The 7,500-nt window shown below is 51.3% G+C and overlaps 1 non-coding gene across 1 annotated transcript in view; it reads left to right on the plus strand.

Annotated features, from left to right (window-relative positions):
* The first annotated feature begins 5,883 nt into the window (after positions 1–5,883).
* The window catches only part of LOC124567811, a 1,910-nt gene continuing 293 nt past the window's right edge, over positions 5,884–7,500 (plus strand). Inside the window, exon 1 of the ribosomal RNA XR_006970972.1 lies at positions 5,884–7,500. This exon is cut by the window's right edge and continues 293 nt beyond it. This is a non-coding gene — a ribosomal RNA (small subunit ribosomal RNA).

The raw sequence follows: 7,500 nt of genomic DNA on the forward strand, positions 1-7,500 counted from the left end.
CCCTATAACGTGCGTTTCATGAAGAGTTATGTCCAATATGCGACATTCCCGCTGTCCCTATACATGAGCTGCGAGCTGTACCACTTACGAGCTACAGACGCGATCGCGTTGCTCTCTGTACGAATGCAGATGCTCAGCGGTCAGCTAGGAGGCGCTCCATCCATGTCGGTACCGGTGAGCGTTGCACTCGCAGTCGCAAAAACGTACGGCAAGTATATTACTCGGAAGAGTCAATGACAGTCCAAGCCCCCCTGCGTGGGAAGAGTCTTTCTAGGCCATGACCCACCGGAAGGGCGCAGCGTCCCCCACCCCAGACATGTGACGTCACACTATCGGTATTGACGACTAGACTGATTCCTTATAATCATTTGCCATACACCGGTGGAAGCTGCCGAGACGAGTAACTACATGGCGGCCTCGCCGTGTCACTAATGTACAGAGATACAACAGTTTCGACTGGAACCGGATGAAACGTATACACGGCGCTGATTAGTAATAGATAGAGCCATCAAAATACAGATAATGTATACAACTGTCCGTATACATGCTGAAAGACTCTGCTCACAATCACAACCACACGTCAGCCAGACACTCTTATCACGCACTACTCTCTGCCTGTAACAGGCACAGAGACAATATGTAAGCACCAGCATGGAACAACACCCAGTGCATCCTCTCCGCCACATTAGACTATCCACACTATCATAACCAGACCGGGAGGTCCACTCACAAAACAGAATATCCCACCCTTCCGACAACCACCATTGCTCAGCTAAGCCACCAACACCCACACATGTCCTACACAGGGGTACACCCAACATCACAATACTGCCTCCTGTCACAGCACACAAACAATGGCAGGAATGAAAGACACAGGTCTGCCACAAGCATGGAATCAGAGCGCCGCCTGTTATGAGCCAAAGGTGCACCCTGACGTGGCAAATCAGATGATGCCGCAGTCATTTACTTACGATAATCACAATCAACAAACCGGCCCCCCCCCCCCCCAAAACACCTTTCCTTACAACAATGTGTACCTTAACCTAACCCGTATTGTGCCTTAACCTAACCCGTATTGTGCCTTAACCTAACCCGTATTGTGCCTTAACCTAACCCGTATTGTCCCTTAACCTAACCCGTATTGTGCCTTAACCTAACCCGTATTGTGCCTTAACCTAACCCGTATTGTGCCTTAACCTAACCCGTATTGTGCCTTAACCTAACCCGTATTGTGCCTTAACCTAACCCACGTTGTGCCTTAACCTAACCCACGTTGTGCCTTAACCTAACCCACGTTGTGCCTTAACCTAACCCACGTTGTGCCTTAACCTAACCCACGTTGTGCCTTAACCTAACCCACGTTGTGCCTTAACCTAACCCACGTTGTGCCTTAACCTAACCCGTATTGTGCCTTAACCTAACCCGTATTGTGCCTTAACCTAACCCGTATTGTGCCTTAACCTAACCCGTATTGTGCCTTAACCTAACCCGTATTGTGCCTTAACCTAACCCGTATTGTGCCTTAACCTAACCCGTATTGTGCCTTAACCTAACCCGTATTGTGCCTTAACCTAACCCGTATTGTGCCTTAACCTAACCCACGTTGTGCCTTAACCTAACCCACGTTGTGCCTTAACCTAACCCACGTTGTGCCTTAACCTAACCCACGTTGTGCCTTAACCTAACCCACGTTGTGCCTTAACCTAACCCACGTTGTGCCTTAACCTAACCCACGTTGTGCCTTAACCTAACCCACGTTGTGCCTTAACCTAACCCACGTTGTGCCTTAACCTAACCCACGTTGTGCCTTAACCTAACCCATATTGTGCCTTAACCTAACCCATATTGTGCCTTAACCTAACCCATATTGTGCCTTAACCTAACCCATATTGTGCCTTAACCTAACCCATATTGTGCCTTAACCTAACCCATATTGTGCCTTAACCTAACCCATATTGTGCCTTAACCTAACCCATATTGTGCCTTAACCTAACCCATATTGTGCCTTAACCTAACCCATATTGTGCCTTAACCTAACCCATATTGTGCCTTAACCTAACCCATATTGTGCCTTAACCTAACCCATATTGTGCCTTAACCTAACCCATATTGTGCCTTAACCTAACCCATATTGTGCCTTAACCTAACCCGTATTGTGCCTTAACCTAACCCGTATTGTGCCTTAACCTAACCCGTATTGTGCCTTAACCTAACCCGTATTGTACCTTAACCTAACCCGTATTGTGCCTTAACCTAACCCGTATTGTGCCTTAACCTAACCCGTATTGTGCCTTAACCTAACCCGTATTGTGCCTTAACCTAACCCGTATTGTGCCTTAACCTAACCCGTATTGTGCCTTAACCTAACCCGTATTGTGCCTTAACCTAACCCGTATTGTGCCTTAACCTAACCCGTATTGTGCCTTAACCTAACCCGTATTGTGCCTTAACCTAACCCGTATTGTGCCTTAACCTAACCCGTATTGTGCCTTAACCTAACCCGTATTGTGCCTTAACCTAACCCGTATTGTGCCTTAACCTAACCCACGTTGTGCCTTAACCTAACCCACGTTGTGCCTTAACCTAACCCACGTTGTGCCTTAACCTAACCCACGTTGTGCCTTAACCTAACCCACGTTGTGCCTTAACCTAACCCACGTTGTGCCTTAACCTAACCCACGTTGTGCCTTAACCTAACCCACGTTGTGCCTTAACCTAACCCACGTTGTGCCTTAACCTAACCCACATTGTGCCTTAACCTAACCCATATTGTGCCTTAACCTAACCCATATTGTGCCTTAACCTAACCCATATTGTGCCTTAACCTAACCCATATTGTGCCTTAACCTAACCCATATTGTGCCTTAACCTAACCCATATTGTGCCTTAACCTAACCCATATTGTGCCTTAACCTAACCCATATTGTGCCTTAACCTAACCCATATTGTGCCTTAACCTAACCCATATTGTGCCTTAACCTAACCCATATTGTGCCTTAACCTAACCCATATTGTGCCTTAACCTAACCCATATTGTGCCTTAACCTAACCCATATTGTGCCTTAACCTAACCCATATTGTGCCTTAACCTAACCCATATTGTGCCTTAACCTAACCCATATTGTGCCTTAACCTAACCCATATTGTGCCTTAACCTAACCCATATTGTGCCTTAACCTAACCCATATTGTGCCTTAACCTAACCCATATTGTGCCTTAACCTAACCCATATTGTGCCTTAACCTAACCCATATTGTGCCTTAACCTAACCCATATTGTGCCTTAACCTAACCCATATTGTGCCTTAACCTAACCCATATTGTGCCTTAACCTAACCCATATTGTGCCTTAACCTAACCCATATTGTGCCTTAACCTAACCCATATTGTGCCTTAACCTAACCCATATTGTGCCTTAACCTAACCCATATTGTGCCTTAACCTAACCTATATTGCGCCTTAACCTAACCCATGTTGCGCCTTAACCTAACCTATGTTGCGCCTTAACCTAACCTATGTTGCGCCTTAACCTAACCTACGTTGCGCCTTAACCTAACCTATATTGCGCCTTAACCTAACCTATATTGCGCCTTAACCTAACCTATATTGCGCCTTAACCTAACCTATATTGCGCCTTAACCTAACCTATATTGCGCCTTAACCTAACCTATATTGCGCCTTAACCTAACCCACGTTGCGCCTTAACCTAACCCACGTTGCGCCTTAACCTAACCCACGTTGCGCCTTAACCCAACCCACGTTGCGCCTTAACCCAACCCACGTTGCGCCTTAACCCAACCCACGTTGGGCCTTAACCCAACCCACGTTGCGCCTTAACCCAACCCACGTTGGGCCTTAACCCAACACACGTTGGGCCTTAACCCAACACACGTTGGGCCTTAACCCAACACACGTTGGGCCTTAACCCAACACACGTTGGGCCTTAACCCAACACACGTTGGGCCTTAACCCAACACACGTTGGGCCTTAACCCAACACACGTTGGGCCTTAACCCAACACACGTTGGGCCTTAACCCAACACACGTTGGGCCTTAACCCAACACACGTTGGGCCTTAACCCAACACACGTTGGGCCTTAACCCAACACACGTTGGGCCTTAACCCAACACACGTTGGGCCTTAACCCAACACACGTTGGGCCTTAACCCAACACACGTTGGGCCTTAACCCGCTCTGTAATTGTCATACGACGCGTTAAATTAGTGTAGTGTTGCCTAACTGCAACCCCCGCAATATAGTTTGCTACTCGCACTGCCTGGTCCCCAGTGTATCGCTTCATGTTAAACACCTTGCAGCGATACACTGTAATGTGGATGGCAGCAGGACGTACATGCTCAATGCCCTTCGCAGTTGTTCATTGGCATTCGCATGGCGAAGCACTTAGCCTACGCTGTGGTACGGCCTGTGTCAACTGTCCGCTGATGTTGTACGTCCAAATCACACACTGTACTGCACATTGGTCCTCATGTACTGAATGATACATCGTGGTACATGTGACCGTACAACGACTGCGCCAACAACGGCGAACCATGCGGTCCAACTGTTGTGCACTCAGCTATGTGTCGTCTCCCTATAAGAGCCGGATTGCAGTGTGGTATGCCCTGGATGGCGATCAGCATGAGCCGTCTGTTGATGTAGTGGCGCGTGTTGTCAGACGTAGTCGTCTCTTCTCACACACCGTGACAGCATGGTGCACTGCGTTCCACATCTGCGACATGCGACAGAGGCCGGTTGACAGTCGTTCGCGCAATGGACATCGCATACGTACGGGGGCCACCTTCCACGTGTTCGCGAAGCGTGCACATGTTGTTGCGTGTATGTGGGCAGACATAGTGTGTCGTGACACCTGACACAGGCATGCAACAATCGTTGAATTTGCAAATGGCGATGGACGTCTACGTTTGCTGGTGACGTTACGCAAATGAACAACTGGTAAACCGTTGTGGTGCGGTTGTTCTCGCTAGAGGTGAATCAGTGATGGCGACGATCGGTTGAGCTACCAACCGGTTGTTTCAGCGATACCCACCATGCCCACGAACGTGAATGGCATGTGGGTGTGAAGCGATACGCGGCGGTGGCTGGGTGGGACCGTCCCCGGCCGGTGAGGGGGGGCCTCCCGGCGTGCTGGCCGCGCGGTGCGTGGGCGCACGCGCTACAGCCGGCTGGTGGGGGCGGCCAGTGGCAGGCGCGCCGGCCGACGGAGGCGGCAGGCGGCGCAGCTGCGCGCCGGCGCACCCTGCACGCGGCGCCGTGCGGCCAAAGTAGGTCCTCGCGGGCCCGGTGCGAAGCGCGGTGGACATCTGCAGTGTGCTGGTCCGATTGAGGACTGTGTGCGCTGAGGATGCGCCGCCGCCCGGCGCTCGGCGCCGCGACGCCGTCTGCTGCTCGGTCGCCTCTGCGGTTCTCGCAGGTGGTTTGTATCGCAGCTGTGCGGACGTGTTGGCGCGTGCGCTGTGCTGGGAGAGTTCGCTTCGGCACCCAAGTGGGGCTTTTGTCCTTCTGTGGCGCTGGCGTTGGAGCTGCCGGCCACCGTAGGTGGCGCGTGTTGTCTCCCGCCGGCAATGCCACGACAGCACGCTCCCGGGCCTCTGTCGGCAGCGGCAAGCTCAGTTGGGAGCACGGGTGGTCGCACCTAAAGCGTCTACTCGCCAAACTCCGGGCGATTGCGCCTCTCTCGAACCCGACCAAGTACTTAGGACGGCGCTGCGCGCCGCCGGGACCTGAGAGGGTTTCGAGGTGTATCGTGCAGGGGAGCTCAGCCTCCTCCTGTTTGCAGAATAATTGAGCGGACGCTTGCGTGTTCGCGCGGGCCCCCGGGACACACTCCCGGGCGGCCGGCTGCTCAGCTCTAGTTGACGCAGCTCCCTGGTTGATCCTGCCAGTAGTCATATGCTTGTCTCAAAGATTAAGCCATGCATGTCTCAGTACAAGCCGCATTAAGGTGAAACCGCGAATGGCTCATTAAATCAGTTATGGTTCCTTAGATCGTACCCACGTTACTTGGATAACTGTGGTAATTCTAGAGCTAATACATGCAAACAGAGTCCCGACCAGAGATGGAAGGGACGCTTTTATTAGATCAAAACCAATCGGTCGGCTCGTCCGGTCCGTTTGCCTTGGTGACTCTGAATAACTTTGGGCTGATCGCACGGTCCTCGTACCGGCGACGCATCTTTCAAATGTCTGCCTTATCAACTGTCGATGGTAGGTTCTGCGCCTACCATGGTTGTAACGGGTAACGGGGAATCAGGGTTCGATTCCGGAGAGGGAGCCTGAGAAACGGCTACCACATCCAAGGAAGGCAGCAGGCGCGCAAATTACCCACTCCCGGCACGGGGAGGTAGTGACGAAAAATAACGATACGGGACTCATCCGAGGCCCCGTAATCGGAATGAGTACACTTTAAATCCTTTAACGAGTATCTATTGGAGGGCAAGTCTGGTGCCAGCAGCCGCGGTAATTCCAGCTCCAATAGCGTATATTAAAGTTGTTGCGGTTAAAAAGCTCGTAGTTGGATTTGTGTCCCACGCTGTTGGTTCACCGCCCGTCGGTGTTTAACTGGCATGTATCGTGGGACGTCCTGCCGGTGGGGCGAGCTGAAGGCGTGCGACGCGCCTCGTGCGTGCTCGTGCGTCCCGAGGCGGACCCCGTTGCAATCCTACCAGGGTGCTCTTGAGTGAGTGTCTCGGTGGGCCGGCACGTTTACTTTGAACAAATTAGAGTGCTTAAAGCAGGCAAGCCCGCCTGAATACTGTGTGCATGGAATAATGGAATAGGACCTCGGTTCTATTTTGTTGGTTTTCGGAACCCGAGGTAATGATTAATAGGGACAGGCGGGGGCATTCGTATTGCGACGTTAGAGGTGAAATTCTTGGATCGTCGCAAGACGAACAGAAGCGAAAGCATTTGCCAAGTATGTTTTCATTAATCAAGAACGAAAGTTAGAGGTTCGAAGGCGATCAGATACCGCCCTAGTTCTAACCATAAACGATGCCAGCCAGCGATCCGCCGCAGTTCCTCCGATGACTCGGCGGGCAGCCTCCGGGAAACCAAAGCTTTTGGGTTCCGGGGGAAGTATGGTTGCAAAGCTGAAACTTAAAGGAATTGACGGAAGGGCACCACCAGGAGTGGAGCCTGCGGCTTAATTTGACTCAACACGGGAAACCTCACCAGGCCCGGACACCGGAAGGATTGACAGATTGATAGCTCTTTCTTGATTCGGTGGGTGGTGGTGCATGGCCGTTCTTAGTTGGTGGAGCGATTTGTCTGGTTAATTCCGATAACGAACGAGACTCTAGCCTGCTAACTAGTCGCGTGACATCCTTCGTGCTGTCAGCGATTACTTTTCTTCTTAGAGGGACAGGCGGCTTCTAGCCGCACGAGATTGAGCAATAACAGGTCTGTGATGCCCTTAGATGTTCTGGGCCGCACGCGCGCTACACTGAAGGAATCAGCGTGTCTTCCTAGGCCGAAAGGTCG

The sequence above is a fragment of the Schistocerca americana genome, unplaced genomic scaffold (genome assembly GCF_021461395.2).
Source record: "Schistocerca americana isolate TAMUIC-IGC-003095 unplaced genomic scaffold, iqSchAmer2.1 HiC_scaffold_141, whole genome shotgun sequence".
Classification (NCBI taxonomy): domain Eukaryota; kingdom Metazoa; phylum Arthropoda; class Insecta; order Orthoptera; family Acrididae; genus Schistocerca; species Schistocerca americana.